Source organism: Rhinoderma darwinii, chromosome 4 (assembly GCF_050947455.1).
Source record: "Rhinoderma darwinii isolate aRhiDar2 chromosome 4, aRhiDar2.hap1, whole genome shotgun sequence".
NCBI lineage: Eukaryota > Metazoa > Chordata > Amphibia > Anura > Rhinodermatidae > Rhinoderma > Rhinoderma darwinii.
The window spans coordinates 74,547,206-74,571,004 of record NC_134690.1 but is presented as its reverse complement, the minus strand read 5'-3'; the positions used below and the strand labels follow the sequence as shown (position 1 = coordinate 74,571,004).

The 23,799-nt window shown below is 41.3% G+C and overlaps 1 long non-coding RNA gene across 1 annotated transcript in view; it reads right to left on the bottom strand.

Moving 5' to 3' along the window:
• Positions 1-23,740, bottom strand: part of LOC142759242 (uncharacterized) — a 47,561-nt gene extending 23,821 nt beyond the window's left edge. The window contains exon 1 of the long non-coding RNA XR_012883111.1: positions 23,539-23,740. This is a non-coding gene — a long non-coding RNA (uncharacterized LOC142759242). The remainder of the gene's footprint in view (positions 1-23,538) is intronic.
• Between the last annotated feature and the right edge of the window lie 59 nt (positions 23,741-23,799).

Here is a 23,799-nt window from a genome sequence, read left to right as displayed (position 1 = left end):
CGAGAGACAACAAGAATCTGCACGGGGCAATCGGACATCACGGTTGGCACCAACCTTCCAAAGGCCTCTTCTTGCCTCATCTTCCTCTCGGTCGGATGAACCCATGCAGGTGGAGAGAACAAGACTCACGCCTGAGCAGCGCCAGAATAGACGCAAGTTGAATTTATGTTTATATTGTGGTGGTAAAACGCACTTCCTCAAAGACTGTCCAGTGAGGCTGGAAAACTCCAACGCCTAGGGCAAGTAGGAGAAGCTACCCTAGGTGGAGTACCACCCTCTCAAAAGATGACCATACCGGAAAAACTGTCCATTGCAGGAACCACTTTCTGCGTTCAAGCTTTTCTAGATTCTGGATCTGCTGCGAATTTCCTGTTCCAGTCCCTGGTTAATCGCTACAAAATCCCAGTTCAAGAACTAACCCAAACTTTGTCCATTGCTTCTGTGGATGGGAGGCTTCTACAGGAGACTTTTCACCAAACTAGACCTTCGTGGAGCTTATAACCTGATTCGTATACGCGAAGGAGACGAATGGAAAACCGCGTTCAACACTCGTGATGGGCATTGTGAATACCTCATCATGCCCTTTGGACTTTGTAATGCTCCTGCAGTTTTCCAGGCCTTTGTTAATGAAATTTTTCGAGATCTGTTGTACAGCTGTGTGGTGGTATACCTAGATGACATTTTAATCTTTTCTCCTAATATTCAGACTCATCGTGTGCATGTGCGCCAAGTGTTACAGCGTCTGCGACAGAACACTCTGTTTGCTAAACTGGAGAAATGCCTCTTCGAGAAAACCAGCCTGCCTTTACTGGGTTATTTCATTTCCGACCAGGGACTTCAAATGGATCCAGCCAAGCTGTCCTCATTTCTCAACTGGCCTTGTCCGCAAGGACTCAAATCTGTCCAACGCCTACTGGGATTCACAAATTATTACCGCCAGTTTATTCCTCACTTCTCCTCTATGACAGCTCCTATTTCTGCACTGACCAAAAAAAGGGGTTAATGCCAAAGACTGGACCACGGAGGCCGAAGCCGCATTCCAAGCTCTTAAAATTGCCTTCTCTTCTGCTTCAGTCCTACATAGACCAGATTCCACCCAACCCTTTGTTCTGGAGGTCGATGCTTCATCTGTGGGAGTCGGAGCTATTCTTTCACAAAAGAGTTGTAGAGGGAAACATGTGGCCTGTGCCTTTTTCTCCAAATCATTTACACCTGCAGAGAGAAATTATGGTATTGGAGATAAAGAACTTTTGGCTATTAAATTTAACCCTGGAGGAGTGGAGACATTTGCTAGAGGGTGCACGGCATCCTATCATCATCTACACAGATCATAAAAACCTCCTTTACTTGCAATCTGCTCAACGCCTAAATCCTCGCCAAGCACGGTGGGCAATATTCTTCTACAGATTTGATTTCCATCTTCACTACAGACCCGCTGGAAAGAATACCAAGGCTGACGCCTTATCTCGCTCTTTTGATCCCACAGATCAAGAACCCAGTCCCCAGTTCATTATAGATCCAGAATGCATTATGATCGCTGCCACGGCTGAAGTGGTACACATTCCCCGAGGGAAGACCTACGTACCCCCTAAACAAATGAATTGTGTTCTTCTCTAGGGTCATGCCTCCAGGGTTTCTGGGCACCCTGGCATCAAAAAGTCTCTCAATATGATTGGCCGTCAGTACTCGTGGCCTTCCATGTTCCAAGATACTAAAGACATTGTTTCAGCCTGCTCCATCTGCTCTCAGAATAAAGTCTCCCATTTAAGACCTGCAGGTCTTTTGCATCCTCTACCCGTGCCTGACTCTCCCTGGTCGCACATTGCCATGGACTTCATTACTGATCTGCCAAGTTCTGCTGGGTGTACCGCGATCTGGGTAGTCGTGGATCGCTTTTCCAAAATGGCGCTGTTTATCAAGCACATCTTTCGCCTTCATGGTCTTCCTAAACGTATTGTTTCTGACAGAGGAGTACAGTTGACATCCAAGTTCTGGAGAGCCTTGTGCAAACTGCTGGAGGTCAAACTTGACTTCTCTTCTGCTTACCATCCTCAATCCAATGGTCAAGTAGAGCGGATAAATCAAATACTTCCATGGGCCGAATTTGCCTACAACAACCATACGGGGGAATCTACCCGCTCTTCTCCTTTCTTCTTGGTGTATGGTCAGCACCCAGGAATACCTCTACCAGTTTCTGTACCTTCTGAAGTTCAAGCTGTTAACATGGTCCACCGTGACTTTGTACATATATGGCAGGAGGCCAAGGACTCCATCCACAAAGCCGTAGCCAGGTTCAAGAGAAACGCGGGTAGAAAACGCAGGATACCGCCGCAGCTCCTTCCTGGGGATTAAGTCTGGCTGTCCACCCAGTACATACGACTGACTACCCCTTGTTACAAATTCTCTCCTCGTTTTCTGGGTCCTTATGAGATAACAGAACAGATTAATCCAGTAACTTTCAGACTTCGCCTTCCCCAGTCTCTGAAAATCTCTAATTCCTTCCACATTTCTCTGCTGAAACCTACAATATTCAACCGATTTTCCAAAAAAGTTCCTGTCCATCCTGCTCCTGTAGCTGATGCTGAGTTTGAGATTAAAGCGATCCTTGATATCAAAAGAACACAGGGGAGATTGTAGTACCTGGTGGACTGGAAGGATAATGGTCCTGAGGAGAGATCATGGGAACCCATGGAGAATGTGAACGCCCCAGATCTCATCAAGGACTTTGAACGAAGGTTCCCAAGCAAGCCTAAAAAGAGGGGGCGTAAAGGGGGGGTACAGTAACGGCTGCCACGCCATTCCCCGCTGCTTCCATGACCTCTGCTCAGGTTCCTGCACCCTCCATTCCCTCATGCTCATCCCGAGCTCCACTCACCCGATCCAGACGCCCTCCACGGCCATCATCCACTATGTGCGGCAGCCGCCACCAGAGGGCGCAGGCGCTGACTCTTCCCTTCTTAAAGGGCCGGCGTGTGTCAAAATACTAAGACTTCCTATTTAAGGACCCGCCTCCCTCAGATCTTTGTTTGTTCATCCAAGTTATCCCTGTGAGCTTACCTGTACCCAGTTTCCCCTGCTACCTTGCCTTCTGCCTTTGTCTGGATTTCCCGTTGTGACCTTTGCCTGAACTTGTACTATCCTTGCCTGCCTTGACCTATTGCTATCCATACCCGTAACGACGTCTGCTGCCTGTCCTGACTTCTGGCCTATTCATCTGACTGCCTCTAAACCTGCTGTGCCAAGCGTTGCCCTGGGTTACAAGCACCATCTCCCAGACGACACAGAGGATCCACAAACAAACCGGTGAGAACCATGACAGATTTAGAGGGACTAAAAAGTTTTCATGAGTTCCTGAATGGAATGGACCCTGATTTGAAGTTCACATTGGTATGGTCTAGGAAGGCAATACAGTTCTTAGATGTGGAGGTGAGATTGTCTGGACATAAATGTTCCACTAATCTATATGTAAAACCGACGGACAAAAACAATTTACTTAGGTTTGATAGTGGTGCTCCTCGTTCAATGATCAAATCATTACCTTATAGTCAGTTGGCATAGAACGCACAGATCTGTTGAAGGGAACAACGAGGAAACTAGACTAAAATCAATAGAATTCCATTTGTATCCTCCTATAGTGAATTGAGTCAACCAATCTCTCAGATTATACACAAACACTGGCCTATTCTGGGGGGGTCTTTCCATAATGTACCTGAATTTGGGGTTCCACCATTATTTTCATATCAGCGTCCATGTAACCTAGGTGATTAATTAATGATGTCAGATTTGGGCTCCAGAAGGAAATCACTACAAACGTTCCTGTATCCTAAGAAAAAGGGTTGCTTTCCATGCCTCAACTGTGTAAACTGCTCCTTTATGATTAAGGGTGGTACCTTTGCACATCCTATTACAAATAAGATCTTCCATATTGACCACTATTTGACTTGTCAGACCGATTTTTTAATATATTTGTTACAGTGTCCTTGCAACCTACATTATCTAGGTGAGACTACATTGGATTTCCGGCATAGGATCCACCAACACCGTTACACAATCCGGTGTAAACGCTTGGACCTACCGGTTTCTAAGCATTTTTTTTTAAGCAAAACATTCTGAAAAACATTTGCACTTTTGTGTAATAGACACAGTTCCCCCAATAAGACGAGGTGGAGATAGAACGTGTTTATTAAAGAAAAAGGAACTAGAATGGATTTTTAGGCTAAACGCTTTAAAACCTCATGGCTTAAACATTGATTCCAAAATTGCAATATTGATTTAGGCAGGGGTTTGCCCTTCGGTACATTTTTGGGGAATTTATTGTACACTTCAATATGTATAGGATGGAATTAACAATGTTTGTCTTTCTTTTAGATTTGTTGATGACTTTATAAACAACTGTTTGTATATGATATGGTGACATTATCTTTTCCATTTTTTTCTATAGGCAAGACCTCCTTTTATGTAAAAAATGCATCTTTCAAGTTCTGAATGGAATGAATACAATGTGAACCTGACTTGTGTAGTTCAACACATATCACATTCACCCTGCTGAGCTCAATATATATTTTGGGTATATTGCCTTGTAAAATGTCCACACGAATTCAGGGATTTTTCCTATAATGTTGAAGTAGCCAATATCGTTTTTCCCTCTTTTTCTCTTTTCTAATAAAATAGAGAATTTTGGTGCTCTTTGTAGTCGGTGGTCCGGATTGAACCCCCATTCTCATCGTTTGGCACACATGTGACTTGTGATGTGCTATTTCACATCATATAGTCGGGTGGTGCCTTCTGCGAATGAAGGAGACAAAGTACCCTTGGTAAAGGGACTGAACGACTCAATGCAGGTTGACTTTCTTTTAGATTTGTTGTTGACTGTATAAACAACTGTTTTTATATGATATGGTGACATTATCTTTTCCATTTTTTCTATAGGCAAGACCTCCTTTTATGTAAAAAATGCATCTTTCAAGTTCTAAATGGAATGAATAAAATGTGAACACATGATGTGCTATTTCACATCATATAGTCGGGTGGTGCCTTTTTCGAACGAAGGAGACATAGTACCCTTGGTAAAGGGACTGAACGACTGAATGCAGGTTGACGTGATGATTGGGTCTTTACTGTACCTCTACAGAGGTTGGGTAAATATAGCCTTATGTAGATATCTATTTACGGAAGAAAGAAGTGCGTCTTGCCCTCTTTTAAAATGGCCGGAATAGTAGCGTTGTCTCTCCTGCGCATGCGCGCATAGTTATGACGCGCATCTACTAGCAGGAACGGACATTGTCTGTTTGTTGATACTTCACCATGGGGACTTATTACTGAAGTGAAACCATTTGTGTGGACATGTGCAGTATCTCCAGGTAGATGCCGTTTTCGGCTTTCAATGCACAGGGCACTTTCTGATTGTATGGGATCTCCATAGAAAGTTATTTGATATATTAACTATGAACATGTGTTTGTATGCATTTGTAAATTATCAATTATATATGAAATAAGGGTTTTTAGGCGTTTAGGTTACGGTTACGGCGATACCAGATGTTTATAGTTTTTTTTATGTCTTATGGCGTTTGCACAATAAAATACTTCTTTGGGCTTTCAACTGTACTGGTAACTCAGGGGCTTCTGCATTCATGACTTAGCACCAGAAAAGCTCCAGTAGGCCAAATGGTGGTCCTTCCCTTCTAAGCCCTTCCGTGTGCCCAGGCAGCAGATAACAGCCACATGTAGGGTATTGTCGTACCCAGGAGCACCCACATTACAATTTATAGGGTGAATATCTACAGTGGCGCATGCTAGGCACAATATATTGGACACTGAAATGGCATACATATATTAGAAAATTACAAATCTCACACTGCACCAGCTGCTGCGCATTACCTTTTAGACAATACCTGTGGGGCCAAAATGCTCACTACACTTCTAGATGAATGCCTTAAGAGGTGTGGATTTTAAAATGGGGTCGCTTCTTGGGGGTTTCCATTGCTTTGATAGCTCTGGGGCTCTGCAAATGCGACATGGCACCCTAAAACCAATCTAGCAAAATCTGGACTCCAAAGAACACATAGTGCTCCTTTCCTTCTGAGCCCTACCATGGGCCCAAACGGCAGTTTATCACCACAAATGGGGTATTGAAGCACTCAGGACAATTTGGGCAACAACATTAGGTATTTTATTTCTTGTGAAAATAAGAAATTTTGAGCCAAAACTACATATTATTGGAAAAAAAATCATTTTTTTTAATTCACAGCCCAATTCAAATAAGTTCTGTGAAAAAACTGTGTGGTCTAAATGGTCACAACACCCATAAATTAATTCCATGAGGGGTGTAGTTTCAAAATGGGGTCACTTCTGGTGGGTTTCCATTGCTTTGATACCTCTGGTGCTCTGCAAATGCGACATTGCACCTGAAAACCAATCCAGCACAATCTGCACACCAAAGAACACACAGCGCTCCTTCCTTTCTGAGGCCTCCCATGGGCCCAAACGGCACTTTATCACAACAAATGGGGTATTGCTGCACTCAGGACAAATTGGGCAACAAAATAGGGTATTTTGCTCCCTGTGAAAATAAGAAATTTTGATCAAAAATGACATCTTATTGAAAAAAAATTCTTTTTTTAAATTTCACAACCCACTTCAAATACGTGCTGTGAAAAAACTGCGTGGTCAAAATGGTAACAACAACCATAAATGAATTCCTTGAGGGTGTAGTTTCCAAAATGAGGTCACCTTTGGGGGATTCCTACTGTTTTGGCACCTCAACACCTCTCCAAAGCTGGCATGCTGCCTAAAATATATTCTAATAAAAAAGAGGCCCCAAAATGCACTAGGTTTTTGCTGCTGGGGCTTGTGTTTTAGTCCACGAGCACACTAGAGCCATATGTGCGACATTTCTAAAAACTGCCGAATCTGGACAATACATAATTAGTAGTGTTTCTCTGGTAAAATTGCTGTTTATGTTCTAAGCCTTGTAACGTCCAAGAAAAATAAATGAATGTTCAAAAAACGATGCCAATCTAAAGTAGACATATGGGAAATGTGAACTAGTAACTATTTTTGGTGGTATAACCGTCTCCCTTACAAGCAGATGTATTTAAATTCAGAAAAATTAAATTTTTTCTACATTTTCTCAAAATTTTGCCATTTTTCACAAATAAACACTGAATATATCGACCACATTTTACCACTAATATAAAGCCCAATGTCTCACGAGAAAATCTCAGAATCGCTTGGATAGGTTTAAGGATTCCGAAGTTATTACCACATAAAGTGAAATATGTCAGATTTGAAAAATGGGCTCTGAGCCTTAACCCCTTAACTCTCAGCAACCTACTATTCCGTCATGCTGACCGTCCCGTTCGCGCTCAGCGACGGAATAGTAAGTCGCGCGAGTAACGGCTATTTCGGCCGTCTTCCCAACACATACAGGAGCTGTGACAGCTGCTATCTCGTACAGCAGTTGCCGCAGCTCCTACAGCGGGGACCGATCGCTGTGTCCCCGCTGATTAACCCCTTAAAAGCTGCTTTCAATAGAGATCGCGGCTTTTTAGGGGTTAAGCTACCATCGCCGGCCTGCAACACGATAGCGGCAGGAGATGGTGACTATGGCAACCGGACACCTAACAATGGCGTCCGTCTATGCCATCGACGGAAGCCTAGTGGGTCCTGACAAAGTCAGGACCCACTATGCTTGCTGTCAGTGAGTAGATGACAGCTCTAATACACTGCACTACGCAGGTAGTGCAGTGTATTAGAATTACGATCAGGGCCTCCTGCCCTCAAGTCCCCTAATGGGACAAAGTAATAAAGTAAAAAATAAAGAAAATAAAGATGTGTCAAAATAAGAAAATAAAAGTTTTAAAAGTAATTAAAGTAAAAATCCCCCTTTTTCCCTTATCAGTCCTTTATTATTAATAAAAATCTATAAACAAATAAACTATACATAATTGGTATCGCCGCGTCCGTAACGGCCTGAATTACAAAATTATTTCGTTATTTATCCCGCGCGGTGAACACCGTAAAAGAAAATAATAATAAACCGTACCAAAATCACAATTGTTTGGTCACTTCACCTTCCAAAAAATGGAATAAAAAGAGATCAAAAAGTCGCATGTACCTAAAAATGGTAATGATCGAAACTGCAGTTCGTTACGCAAAAAATGATTCCTGGCACGGCTTTCTTGATGGAAAAATAAAAAAGTTCTGGCTCTTAGAATAAGGTAACACAAAAAGTAAATGATTTTTTACAAAAAGTATTTTATTGTGCAAACGCCATAAGACATAAAAAAAAACCTATAAACATATGGTATCACCGTAATCGTATCGTCCCGCAGAATAAAGTGAATATGTCATTTATAGCGCACGGTGAACGCTGTAAAAAAAATAGAATAAAAAAACAATAGTAGAATTGTTGTTTTTTAGTCACCACGCCACTTAAAAATAGAATAAAAACTGATCAAAAAGCCGCATGCACCCCAAGAAAACTACAATGAATTCCTCAGGGTGTCTAGTTTCCAAAATGGGGTCACTTTTGGGGGGTTCCACTTTATTGGCACCACAAGACCTCTTCAAACCGGACATGGTGCCTAATAAAAAGAAAGCCTCAAAATCCACTTGGTGCTCCTTTGCTTCGGAGGCCGCTGCTTCAGTCCATTAGTGCACTAGGGCCACATGTGGGATATTTCTCAAAACTGAAGAATCTGGGCAATAAGTATTAAGTCCTAAGATGAGACCTTGGTATATTTTAAAGGGAGGCTTCAATTCCGCCAGTACCTGCTGGGTAAGAGGGCAAGGTATGGCGTGAAGATGTATAAGCTGTGCGAGAGTGCATCAGGCTATACCTACAAATTTAGGATATATGAAGGAAAGGACACCAGTATTCAGCCCCCAGAATGCCCCCCCCCCCTTACTGGGAGTTAATGCAAAAATTGTGTGCGATTTGGTGCACCCACTGCTGGACCAGGGTTACCACCTCTACCTGGATAATTTTTATACCAGCGTCCCACTCTTCAACTGCCTCGCTTCCAGAAGTCCTGCGGCATGCGGCACTGCTAGAAGAAATCTGAGAGGCCTCCCTAAGACTCTGCAGGGCAAACAATGAAGGGGTGAAAGCAGGGCACAATCTAGCAGCAACATATTGTGTGTCAAGTACAAGGACAAGAGAGATGTCACACCAGTACCCATGGACCAGGTACCAGTACAGAGACCCCCAAACCAGACTGCATCCTGGACTACAATAGGTACATGGGAGGGGTGGACTTGTCAGATCAAGTCCTGAAGCCCTACAGCGCCATGCAGTGTGGTATAAGAAGCTGGCCGGGCACCTCAGACAGATGGCATTGTACAATGCGTACGTGCTACGTCGATGTACAGGCCAGACGGGAACTTTCCTGGAATTTCACTACACCTCTAGATGAATGCCTTGTAGTTTTTAAAACGGGGTCACTTCTTGGGGGTTTCAACTGTACTGGTACCGCAAGGGCTTCTGCATACATGACTTCGCACCAGAAAATCCCCAGTAGGCCAAGTGGTGGTCCTTTCCTTCTGAGCCCTCCCATGGGCCCAAACGGCAGTTTATCACCACAAATGGGGTATTGCCGCACTCAGCACAAATTGGGCAACAGAATGGGGTATTTTATTTATTGTGAAAATAAGAAATTTTTAGCCAAAACTACATATTATTGGAAAAAATTAATTTTGTTTTAATTCCCAGCCCATTTCAAATAAGTTCTGTGAAGAAACTATGGGGTCTAAATGGTCACATTACCCATAAATGAATTCCTTGAGAGGTGTAGTTTTCAAAATGGGGTCACTCCTGGTGGGTTTCCATTGCTTTGATACCTCTGGGGCTCTGTAAATGCGACATGGCACCTGAAAACCAATCAAGCAAAATCTGCACTCCAAAGAACACACAGCGCTCCTTCCCTTCTGAGGCCTCCTATGGGCCCAAACGCCAGTTTATCGCCAAAAATGGTGTACTGCTGCACTCAGGAGAAATTTCGCAACAAAATGGGGTATTTTGTTCCCTGTGAAAATAAGAAATTTTGATAAAAAATGACATCTTATTGGAAAAAATGACATTTTTTTTTTCATTTCACAGCCCAATTCAAATAGGCGCTGTGAAAAAACGGTGCTGTCAAAATTGTAACAACAACCATAAATGAATTCCTTGAGGGGTGTAGTTTCCAAAATTGAGTCACTTCTGGTGGGTTTCCATTGCTTTGATACCTCTGGGGCTCTGCAAATGCGACATGGCACCTGAAAACCAATCCAGCAAAATCTGGACTCCAACAAACACATAGTGCTCCTTTCCTTCTGAGCCCTCCCATAGGCCCAAACGGCAGTTTATCACCACAAATGGGGTATTGCCGCACTAAGGACAAATTGGGCAACAAAATGGGGTATATTGTTCCCTGTGAAAATAAGAAATTTCGATGACAAATGACATCTTATTGGAAAAAAATGTCATTTTTTGAATTTCACAGCCCAATTCAAATAGATGCTGTGACAAAACAGTAGGGTCAAAATGATAACAACAACAATAAATGAATTCCTTGAGGGGTGTAGTTTCCAAAATGGGGTCACTATTGGGGGATTCCTACTGTTTTGGCACCTCAACACCTCTTCAAACCTGGCATGCTGCCTAAAATATATTATAATAAAAGAGAGGCCTCAAAATGCACTGGGTGCTTCTTTGCTTCCGGGGCTTGTGTTTTAGTCCACGAGCACACTAGAACCACATGTGGGACATTTCTAAAAACTGCAGAATCCGGACAATACATATTTAGTAGTGTTTCTCTGGTAAAACCTTCTGTGTTACAGAAAAAAAAATTAATAAAATTGAAATTCAGCAAGAAAAATGACATTTGCAAATTTCACCTCCACTTTGCTTTAAAGGAACAGTGTCATGGCAAATATTTTTTTTTATATGTTAAAGATGTTAGTGCTTTAATAAAAACGTTTTTATTCATTTGTGTGTTTGTGTTTTACTTTTTCTTATTTTTACACTTTTTCTTCCCTATGGGGGCTGCCATTTTTTGTTCCATTTCTGTGTGTGTCGATTAACGACACACACAGACATGGAGTACGGCAGCCACAGTCCCATAGGGACTGTGAACGGCTCCCGTCCCATTCACGTCTGTGAAGGATGATTTATTTGCTTATATTCTCTGTATGAAATTACATTGTGAATTATCAAGCAGGAGGCTGAATTACTAAGATATGTATTATGTGAAAGTGATGATAATGTTTAAATGATTTAGTTTCGTGCAGCAGCCATCTTGTCTGGAGTTCCCATCTTGGTTTTATTGTAGTGAATAGAAAAGTCATTGTTCCTTTAATACAAGTAATGTTGATTTCGTATGTTTTATCTTTGACCTTGGTTCCCATGCGAAGATGGACAGGGAGTGAGATGGGAGTGAGATGGGGGGATGGCAAGTATGCGTGAGGGAAGGTCTCCCCCCATCTCCACGAGGACATTCTGTCCAAAAGAGAGATAAGAAACCTGTAAACATAATGTGTGAAGAATTATAATGATGTATTTTATTGTATGCTTTTTACTGAATAACAAATATTGTTACATTGTCTCTGATTGGTTTATCTCAAGCCTACACCCCTTCTGAATTTCAGTTTAACAGTTTGAGTTTGGTAATAAATCCTTCAGATGAGAATTTTGAACATTTCAGCGTGTCTGTGTGTTTTCTTCTCGTCTCTCGATATATATCGGTGAAATATCCTAATTAGGATTCTGACTAATGGAGTCTGGCCTTGAGAGTCTGTTGGGACTCGTATAAATTTCAGTCTAATATATTTTGAGCGATGGATTTCCACGACAGTAATGGTGCCGATAAAACCCAGGAAGATTGCACGTCTGATAAGCTGTCACTGGAGAGGTCTGGCTTTGCATCTGTGAATTACAAAAACCGCGGTAGGTAAGGAGCTTATTCTTACACCATTCACACATGTATTGCGTAAGCCTTGGAATCCAGCTGTCAGAACGTCACTTCTATGGACGAGACTCCTTAGTCAGTGGGTTGCAAGATGGATCCAAAAAGGTATGTTGAAGCTTTTTGTGTGATGAAGGATTGCAGGTGTGTACGTGATCTTAAACTGTTGATATGAAAGACATGAGAGAATTTTTGCCAGCAAATACATAGTTAACCAGGAAAAATTGTGAGAAGCCTTTGGAATGCAGTGACGTAGCGCATGGCAGAGAGAAGTCGTAACTCACATGTGAAGTATTTGAAATGCAAAGAGTTTGGGCTGGACTGTGAGGAAAAAACAAAACTTCTGCTTGCTGCTTTGTTGTAGCGTCATTTGTTATTTAGTTGTGTAAAATTGTTGAGGATTAATAGTTGTTCTGTTACCCGTTTGTCTGGGATTATAGTTGGGAGGTACTGACTGGTATTGGCTCAGACCCATAGACAGTTGTGAGTAATATCATGTAGTACCACAGGGGCTTCAATGGTTAAGTCCTGATAATGTAGAATCCAGTGCAAGGAGAAGCAATTGTGTCTATATTGAATTTGCACTCAATACCATTACCCAGTGCAATAGGGAAAAACTTTGAATACTGTATTAGAAAATCATTTATATTTTCCTGGCTCATTGCCAGACAGTGATATTGTGTGTAAGGGTCCATAAACCAGTTGTATGCATTGCCAGACTGGCATAAGGTGGGAATCAGTACAGACTGATTTCTAGCACATGATAATCCGGCATATACACTTTGATGTAAAATAACATCCAAGTAATTAAGTCTGTAGTAGTATAACATCAGACCGCTGGATTGAATACCGTTGTAATATAACATCCTGTATTCATTGAATGACCCTGACACTTATCCCAGGTGCCACCTGTGTCGTAGTAGTAATTACAGTGAAGAACATTGGTATTGGCTCAGACCCATAGCCCGTAAAGAAATTATCACCAACATAGATGACAACCCCCTAAACTACAACCCACAGAGTGAACGGCTGAGCGGGGAGGATAATATATATATGTTACCAAATATAATTTGCATGTGAAACCATTGCAAAGTGCTAGAGGAAAGAGTTTGGGATATATGTTACATCATGGGCTCTATGAACTGAAAGACACACCCCGGCAGCAAGTGTTCTGCATAAGTGAAGTGTTACCAACTCCTGCTTGAATCAATGGAGTTTCATGAATGTCGATTGTGTTGAAGAATTTGCTCTTGTAATTGTTGATTGGCAGCATTTTGTCTGTTCTTGATGTTCAATCCAGTGAGGGATCAGAGGATCCTACTGCTAGAATGTCTGGAGGAACGACTTGTGATATCGTATTGGTAAGACAGTCTAGGAGATAGACTGGTCTGAGATATCTGTCGGCAAACGTGGCCTGTTTGCCTGGAGGTGGGGGATTTACCGGAAATCACCCTACTGCTCTCCGACCATGGGGTCAGGAGGAAGTTGGACAAAGATGCTTTGGGGCACTGGTCCCGGCCAACATTAGAATGAGCAAAAGGAGCTGGGGCTTTAATTCTAAAGTATGTGAAGGCAAAATAACACACTGAAAAAAATTGTTGAAAAGGCTGGCAGCGTAAGAAGGATGTTTGCATGTGAGAAAGAACAATTTAAATACAGGTGTAAATTTTCATTGGAAGAGTGAAGAAAACGGAGCAGCCAGGTACATTGCAGTGACTAACGTGGGTCAGAACGGGGGGAGTGTAATGTGTGATGTGATGAGACATCTGTGTGATGTGTGCAATGTAACATGTGTGATGTGATGAGACATCTGTGTGATGTGTGTAATGTAACATGTCTGAAGTTTGAAACTAATGGCCACAATAAAAGCAGAACTATATTGTATGTTTCCTATTTTTAACAGCAGTAATGTCTAAAAATGTTAGTGTTTTGTGTATGGGGTTAAAATCAGTTCTACTTTTTTTTTCATTTTTTTATGGAACGTGTTTTATTTTCGCGCAGCGCAGTCGTCTGTAACTACACCAAGCGAGAAAAATATTACAGCCGGCTGGATCTGTTTGTAGAAAGATAAAAGCTATACTGCAGATTAATGTGTTATAATGTGATAAGATTTATTGTTGGAATGTTTTGATGTTGATTCAAATGTATTAAACTACAGATATTGTGAGACACGGGGTCTTGAACATGTATGTGCCCCCTCTGTTCCCTATTCTTATGTACAGCTTATTGGTTTGCAGTAATTAATATTACCAGATATATTATTTTCTGTGTTATTGAATAACTAATTACAATTGTTTTGTTTTTGTTTTCACACATGAGGCACGTGCTATAGTGCTGCCTAAATGTTATTTTTTTAAAAAATGTGAGATGTTTTACAGGTAAATGGTTGCAGGTCATTTTAAAGATAAAATGTATTTTTGTCAGGAGAAAGTCATCTTTTTTTGTTCCAGGCTGTTGTGTATTACAGGGGGTTAAACTAGTGCCACCCCGATAGAGTGCCTAATCTCATTATGTTAATATGTAGTTTTGAACCCTGCTACATTACTTTCGCAGAGTCCAAATAGGAGGGAATGTTGAAGGGACTGATCAGGTAGTTTTTGTTTTTTGTTCTCCTTTTTTACAGGCAATTTTATGACCCCTTCACAGCCAGAGGGAGCTATGCCAAGCACTGCCCTATCCCAGTGGCTGAGAAAGGGTTGAAGATTTCCCAATGGTGAAGGGACTGATCAGGTAGTTTTGTTTTGTGTTTTATTTTGTTTTGAATTAATGAATTTGGTTTTAGGAGATCTACAAAATGTGTATGAGTTTTAAGGAGTAACCCAGATTAAATGTGTATGACAGTAACTTATATTTTGAGGTTTTTCTGTGTAGATGGTTCCAGATCCCCCTCCAGCCAATTTACACAGGAGGTGAGGTGACGTCACTCACAGATGAGTCTTTACAGATTTAGATGGGGAGAAGTCAAAACAAAAAAAAAATTGTTTGAATATTGTTTATTTTATGCCAGATTTCAGTAACATATTTTGTTTGTTTTTGTATTAATCAGGTATTTACAGGACCTGGTGGGTGGGATGTACAAGTGTTCTGGATCATCAGATAAATGTGGAACAATAAAACTCCACCCTTTTGAAATGTTCTATCTATATGTGACATGGGTTTCCAATGTAAATTTGTAATGAAGACATACTTTATCATATACAGCATGTGTAGAACAGGATACGAGGCACCAGGTAAATTACCCAGAAACCACTCTCACCTTCTTGTTCATCTCAAGGAGCGGAGTTGGAGGTGCTCGCTGAGGCTGTAACCTGGCAGAAGGTAAGACGGCCGACATTTACACTGACTCTAGGTACGCTTTTGGCATCGCCCACAATTATGGGCCCATTGGTAGTAGGAACTTTATTGGATCATTGGGTAAGCCAATTGAGAGAGCAAGAGAAAACAGAACTGACAACAAGGGTATATGCAGCCAGGTGTCAGTAAATTGGCTTGTCCCTGGATACAATAATGCAAGCACTAGGTTTGTAGCAGCCGGCATGATGTGCGCACGGCATGACATAGGTAAAACAGCAAAGGTACCTGTGAAAAGTGCAGCCCGGCCAGATTAACAGTCCCAGCGACTGCAGAACATACAACTACCCGAGGTAGAAGTGTATGACGCGGTGCTCGTGTGTGTAGACCTGTTCTCAGGGGGGGCTGAAGCCCGGCCTGTATTTTCCCCACTGCAGACGTTGTGTGTAAGTGACAGGGGAATAGTGTTATCCCAAGTATTGACCTGATGTTTGTACAATACGATATCAGCAGTTCTCCAGATGTTATTCCAAAGTTAGTTTGTTTAATAATTGTATTTAAGAAGTGTTGTGGTAATATTAAATACTGAAGTTAAGTTTTATGTAAAGTTCTGGATCAGCCTTAGCATTGGACTATTAGAGTCATGCGTCAGATAAAAGGTACAGAAGTGGAATATTCCCATTTGAAAATATTTTTAGTTATTTGTTTTTTGTCGTTGTTATTGTGAAAGGAAAATTCTGTGCAGTGTTTATGTGTGTATATATATATATATATATATATAAAGAAGAAAAATGAGTTTGCATGTATCATTTCTAGTTATTGCTCAATGTGAACGTTTGATGTAAAGATGTTATTTGTTAATGTTTTTCTTCAAATTAATTATTTGATTAAGATCAATTAATGTTTATACAATGAAAAAGTTTGTTCTCCACAGGAAGAGTCCAACTGGGAGCGGAAGGCGTGAGAACCAGATTCTAACAGAATGTGGACGGATAAGGGAACGTGAATCGGTAAGACCCAAGGCACTCTTGATGGCTTTTGCATTGATGGTGTATGACCTCACATAGGCCCCAAGACTGCAAGGATCGATTTGGTGAGATCTAATTGGTATGTCCCAGGCTTTACAGCTGTTGCTGCTAAATTCTGTTAGAGCTGTTTGATTTGCCTACAGAACAGTCCTGGCAGACCGGTGCCAACCTTATCATACCCGCCTCCCACAAAGAGAACAGACCTTGAGAGGTCTCCCCATGCAATACAAATTAGAGTAAGGAAAATTGGTTTGCGACATTTGTCAGATAAACATGTTGAATCTGTGTATATTTTGGTGAGCAGGAAATGTTCCAGGCAATCAGATCAGATCAAGGTACAAATCCTGCTGGAAAGCGTGACACCAAGTGCAAATGAAATGTACCCAATAATTACACATCTTCTAGGTGCCCTGTCCATTGGAACAGAGACGTTTTTCTTATATAAAGGTGTTTGTTTGATTTAGTTTAAGGGCCTGACATTGTTACGTAGATGTTATCACCAGATTAGTAACAATTGACAAGGGTTGGGGTCCTCGAGCAAGTGGCAGTAAACATGAACTAAAAGATTTTTAATACGATGAACTCCATTACTGAGGTGCGGCAGGAGCAGCCGGAGCCAGTACAACGCGTTTGTCATGAACTGACGGCAGTGTCATAATTCCAAGCAGCCGCCCAGACAAGTAAGAAGACAGATGAGCGGAGGGTTTGTGGGGTCACAATAACACCCCACTAATCCGCCTACGTGGGATCTCACACCAGGCTCACAGCATGAGGTGTTGTGTATAGCCCGGTGACGTAAACTAAAAGAGACGGTGTCTGACAGATGAAAAGGACCAAATCAAGTCGTGATGACATCAGCAAAATTCCAAGTAAAGACCAAAGACCTGAGTGAATCCGTCAGCAGTATCAAGTGTTCTAATCAGAAGACAGGAGAAGAAGAGGACGATGATGTACATGACTTGTCAATGCACTGGTGGGACCCCATACCCTAACCGGACATTGGTGATGGCATCATATTAGTTGTGGCCCTATTGATATATTGTTTGAGTTTCATAATCATAATATATAATTTCTGTAATTTAATATGAGAAAAAGGGGGGTTTGTGAAGGATGATTTATTTGCTTATATTCTCTGTATGAAATTACATTGTGAATTATCAAGCAGGAGGCTGAATTACTAAGATATGTATTATGTGAAAGTGATGATAATGTTTAAATGATTTAGTTTCGTGCAGCAGCCATCTTGTCTGGAGTTCCCATCTTGGTTTTATTGTAGTGAATAGAAAAGTCATTGTTCCTTTAATACAAGTAATGTTGATTTCGTATGTTTTATCTTTGACCTTGGTTCCCATGCGAAGATGGACAGGGAGTGAGATGGGAGTGAGATGGGGGGATGGCAAGTATGCGTGAGGGAAGGTCTCCCCCCATCTCCACGAGGACATTCTGTCCAAAAGAGAGATAAGAAACCTGTAAACATAATGTGTGAAGAATTATAATGATGTATTTTATTGTATGCTTTTTACTGAATAACAAATATTGTTACATTGTCTCTGATTGGTTTATCTCAAGCCTACACCCCTTCTGAATTTCAGTTTAACAGTTTGAGTTTGGTAATAAATCCTTCAGATGAGAATTTTGAACATTTCAGCGTGTCTGTGTGTTTTCTTCTCGTCTCTCGATATATATCGGTGAAATATCCTAATTAGGATTCTGACTAATGGAGTCTGGCCTTGAGAGTCTGTTGGGACTCGTATAAATTTCAGTCTAATATATTTTGAGCGATGGATTTCCACGACACGTCCGTGTACGGCGTCTGTGTGGGAACTGCGCATGCGCCGCTCCCACACAGTCCTATTCGAAATTGGCGCCGTCCGGCGCCATTTTCCTGTGGACCGGAAGTCGCGGCCGGACTGTAATATTACTACTTCCGGTCGCGGCTTCCGGACTTGTGCACATGGAACAGCGGCAGCAAAGGGAGCGGACGGGCCGGAGGGAGCCGCGGCGGCAGGAGCAGGTAAGACATTTCAATGTATGTTAGTGTTTGTGTGTGTTTACTACTGTATGTAAACCTACTACACTGTGGGTTACCTCAAAAAATGGCGACACACAGTGTAGGAGGTTAAACCTTTCAAACCCCTCGTTTATCCCGGCACTAGCCAGGATAAAGGAGGGGGGGATGCTGAGAGCTCACTAGAGCGAGGGCTTTTAACCCAATGTTGCAATGCTGCAATTTTGGGAACTAGCGCCATCTAGTGACCAAAAATGGGTAGTATTATAAATTAGAATTAATTTATAATATTTCCTGACTATTTCCTGACTCGTGAAAAAAATAAAAAAAATTTGAACCATGTTTAATCACCCACACACTAAATGTTTAATTTTTAAAAAAAAAACATGTTTTTCTGGCAACACCATGCCTTTAATTCCTGTGAAATGCCTGAAGGGTTAAAAAAAAACTTTCTAAATGCTGTTTTGAATACTTTGAGGGGTCTAGTTTTTAAAATGGGGTGTTTTATCAGGGTTTCTAATACATAGGCCCCTCAAAGCCACTTCAGAACTGAACAGGTACCTTAAAAAAAAGGCTTTTGAAATTTTCTTAAAAATATGAGAAATTGCTGTTTATGTTCTAAGCCTTGTAACGTCCAAGAAAAAAAAAGAATGTTAAAAAAACGATGCTAATCTAAAGTAGACATATGGGAAATGTGAACTAGTAACTATTTTGGGTGGTATAACCGTCTGTTTTACAAGCAGATGCATTTAAATTCTGAAAAATGCTATTTAAATTTTGCAATTTTTCACCAATAAACACTGAATATATCGACCAAATTTTACCACGAACATGAAGCCCAATGTGTAACGAAAAAACAATCTCAGAATCGCTTGGGTAGGTTTAAGCATTCCGACGTTATTACCACATAAAGTGAAATATGTCAGATTTGAAAAATGGGCTCTGAGCCTTAAGGCCAAAACTAGGCTGCGTCCTTAAGGCGTTAACATGGTTTTATGAATCTTGACTTATATGCACTTTTAAAAAAGAAATTGGACACTGAAGGTCACGTTTTTATGTAACACATGTTGTGATAAACTGTATATTTATACTATGTTTATTTGTATTACTATAATTATATGATTCACACTATATAAATCACATGACACAATGTTTTTTTATGCTTGAGAAAGGCCAATGCTGGGGCTGAAACGTTGCACTGATGCACTTGAAACCTCTTGATGTGGAGTGCTGCCTTCCTTTACTTTCTACATATGTGGGGCCGGAGATCGGGGTCCTAAGGCTTGCACCCTATGAAGTATTATTAAGGCTATGAGGCTGTAAGTGATGCTCTCCTTTGTGTTTTCTACTCTCCTAGTGTGATAGCTCTGATTGATAGGTCAGGTGTTGGAAAGGTGTGTGACCATGGAGGAAAAAATAACCATGGGGGTATTATTCAGTAACAGTATGGCGGTATTATTCAGTAACAATACGAGGGTATTATTCAGTCACTATGTGGTTATAGTCTGGAGGTATTATTCAGTAACAGTATGGGGGTATTATTCAGTAACAGTATGGGGATATTATTCAGTAACAGTATGGCTGTATTATTCAGTAACAGTATGGGGGTATTATTCAGTAACAGTATGGGGGTATTATTCAGTAACAGTATGGGGTATTATTCAGTAACAGTATGGGGGTATTATTTAGTAACAGTTTGGCGGTATTATTCAGTAACAGTATGGGGGTATTATTCAGTCACTATGTGGTTATAGTCTGGAGGTATTATTCAGTAACAGTATGGGGTATTATTCAGTCACTATGTGGTTATGGTGTGGTGGTATTATTCAGTAACAATATGGGGTGTTATTCAGTCACTATGTGGTTATGATGTGGAGGTATTATTCAGTAACAGTATGGGGGTATTATTCAGTCACTATGTGGTTATGGTGTGGAGGTATTATTTAGTAACAGTATGGAGTATTATTTAGTCACTATGTGTTGATAGTTGGTCATGGTGTTGAGTAATTATTCAGTAACAGTATGGGGGTATTATTCAGTCACTATGTGGTTATGGTGTTGAGTAATTATTCAGTAACAGTACAGGGGTATTATTCAGTGACTATGTGGTTATGGTGTGGAGGTATTATTCATTAACAGTATGGGAGTATTATTCAGTCACTATGTGGTTATGGTGTGGAGGTATTATTCAGTAACAGTATGGGGATATTATTCAGTCACTGTGTGGTTATGATGTGGAGGTATTATTCAGTCACTATGTGGTTATGATGTGGTGGTATTATTCAGTAACAGTATGGGGGTATTATTCAGTCAGTATGTGGTTATGGTGTAGTAGTATTATTCAGTAACAGTATGGGGGTATTATTCAGTCACTATGTGGTTATGGTGTGGAGGTATTATTCAGTAACAGTATGGGGGTATTATTCAGTCACTATGTGGTTATGGTGTTGTGGTATTATTCAGTAACAGTATGGGGGTATTATTCAGTCAGTATGTAGTTATGATGTGGCGGTAATATTCAGTAATAGTATGGGGGTATTATTCAGTCACTGTGGTTATGGTGTGGTGGTATTATTCAGTAACAGTATGGGGGTATTATTCAGTCAGTATGTAGTTATGATGTGGCGGTAATATTCAGTAATAGTATGGGGGTATTATTCAGTCACTGTGGTTATGGTGTGGTGGTATTATTCAGTAACAGTATGGGAGTATTATTCAGTCACTATGTGGTTATGGTGTGGAGGTATTATTCAGTAACAGTATGGGGATATTATTCAGTCACTATGTGGTTATGGTGTGGCGATATTATTCATTAACAGTATGGGGGTATTATTCAGTCACTATGTGGTTATGGTGTGGAGGTATTATTCAGTAACAGTATGGGGGTATTATTCCGTCACTATGTGGTTATGGTGTGGCGGTATTATTCATTAACAGTATGGGAGTATTATTCAGTCACTATGTGGTTATGGCGTGGCGGTATTATTCATTAACAGTATGGGGGTATTATTCAGTAACAGTATGGGGGTATTATTCCGTCACTATGTGGTTATGGTGTGGCGGTATTATTCATTAACAGTATGGGAGTATTATTCAGTCACTATGTGGTTATGGTGTGGCGGTATTATTCAGTAACAGTATGGGGGTATTATTCAGTCACTATGTGGTTATGGTGTGGTGGTATTATTCAGTAACAGTATGGTGGTATTAATAAGTCACTATGTGGTGGTAATATATGGTCATAGTGTGGAGGTATTATTCGGTCACGATGTGGTAGTAATATATGATCATGGTGAAATGTATTATTCATTAACAGTATAGGGGTATTTTCCAGTCACTATGTAGTAGTAATACGTGGTCCTGGTGTGGAGATATTATTCAGTCACTATGTAGTTATGATGTGGAGGTATTATTCAGTAACGGTATGGAGGTATTATTCAGTAACAGTATGGGGGTATTATTCAGTAACGGTATGGAGGTATTATTCAGTAACAGTATGGGGGTATTATTCAGTAACGGTATGGAGGTATTATTCAGTAACAGTATGGGGGTATTATTCAGTAACGGTATGAGGGTATTATTCAGTAACAGTATGGGGGTATTATTCAGTCACTATGTGGTTATGTTGTGGTGGTATTATTCAGTAACAGTATGGGGGTATTATTCAGTCACTATGTGGTTATGGTGTGGTGGTATTATTCAGTAACAGTATGGGGGTATTATTCAGTAACGGTATGAGGGTATTATTCAGTAACAGTATGGGGGTATTATTCAGTCACTATGTGGTTATGTTGTGGTGGTATTATTCAGTAATAGTATGGGGGTATTATTCAGTCACTATGTGGTTATGGTGTGGTGGTATTATTCAGTAATAGTATGGGGGTATTATTCAGTCACTATGTGGTTATGTTGTGGTGGTATTATTCAGTAACAGTATGGGGGTATTATTCAGTCACTATGTGGTTATGGTGTGGTGGTATTATTCAGTAACGGTATGGGGGTATTATTCAGTCACTATGTGGTTATGGTGTGGCGGTATTATTCAGTAACAGTATGGGGGTATTATTCAGTCACTATGTGGTTATGGTGTGGCGGTATTATTCAGTAACGGTATGGTGGCATTATTCGGGTGGTAATATGTGATCCCGGTGCGGCAGTATTAGTTGGTCTTTCTATAGTGGTATTACATGGTAACTGTATGACTATTATTTAGAGGCTGTGTACAGTACACAAGACTCGGCTGAGGTTGCTTTTCTTCTCGTACACCAGCAGTCGCATCCTCCGCTATCAGTCTTCCACAGCCTGTCCTCGCACTGGGAGAGAACACCTGCTACTACTACTACTGTCAGTGTTGTCTACCGGCACAGCGGAACTATGACAGGAAGGTCTGAGTACGGTCCAGAAGACGTTGCGAGGTGAGGACGTGGCTGTTAGGGTATGTTCACACGGCCTATTTACGGACGTAATTCGGGCGTTTTTGCCCCGAATTACGTCCGAAAATAGCGCCTCAATAGCGCTGACAAACATCTGCCCATTGAAAGCAATGGACAGACGTTTGTCTGTTCACACGAGGCGTATATTTACGCGCCGCTGTCAAATGAGGGCGCGTAAATAGACGCCCGCGTCAAAGAAGTGACCTGTCACTTCTTTAGCCGTAATTGGAGCCGTTATTCATTGACTCCAATGAATAGCAGCGCTAATTACGGCCGTAATGGACGCGGCGTTCAAGCGCCTGCACATGCCGGTACGGCAGAAATTACGGGGATGTTTTCAGGCTGAAACATCCCCGTAATTTCTGCCGTTACGGACGCCCTCGTGTGCACATACCCTTAGTGGAACAAGAGCGACTAGGAGCCTTTCCCCTATACTAGCAACAACCCCCCCCCCTATTCCGCCTGCCGTAGTAGAAGTGAGCTAATCCTACATACACCACTGCTATGGTGGTACGTCCAGTTCGATAGAACTAGGTTAGCGCAGGTTGTCAGTCACCGAAATGTAAACAAGGTCCAAATTCAGACAGCAAGCAGAGATATTGCATTGATTACATAAAACTAGAGAACCCCTTTATTGGAGGCCATATTGTTCGCCACACAACTATCCCCCCTCCCAAAAAAAATATGATTAGTATTATCAGCTTGATACAAAGTGATCAATTCAATGATTTTCTTTTAAACTGGCGGGAAAACACTCTTGCATACAGGACAGGATGATGACTGATCGCCCATTCTCCAAGCCTAATCTATGGGCAGCTTTATTTGAGACTGACCCTTAGCACTAGAAGTTACAGCACACAGCATGGCTGGCAGCCTTTAATAGCAGCCAGAGAAGAAGTGGTTAGGCTACACGTCACCTCTTCCTCTCTCCTGCCCCTGTAGGACCGCAGCATCTGCAACGAACACAGCCCAGCCACCACACTTATATCCTACGTCACATTCCCGGGCGCCGAATCCCATCATGCAGTGCGGCTGTCAGTGGTTGGCTACGAATGACACGTTGCCGGGAGCAGGGCGCATGCGTTGTATTTATG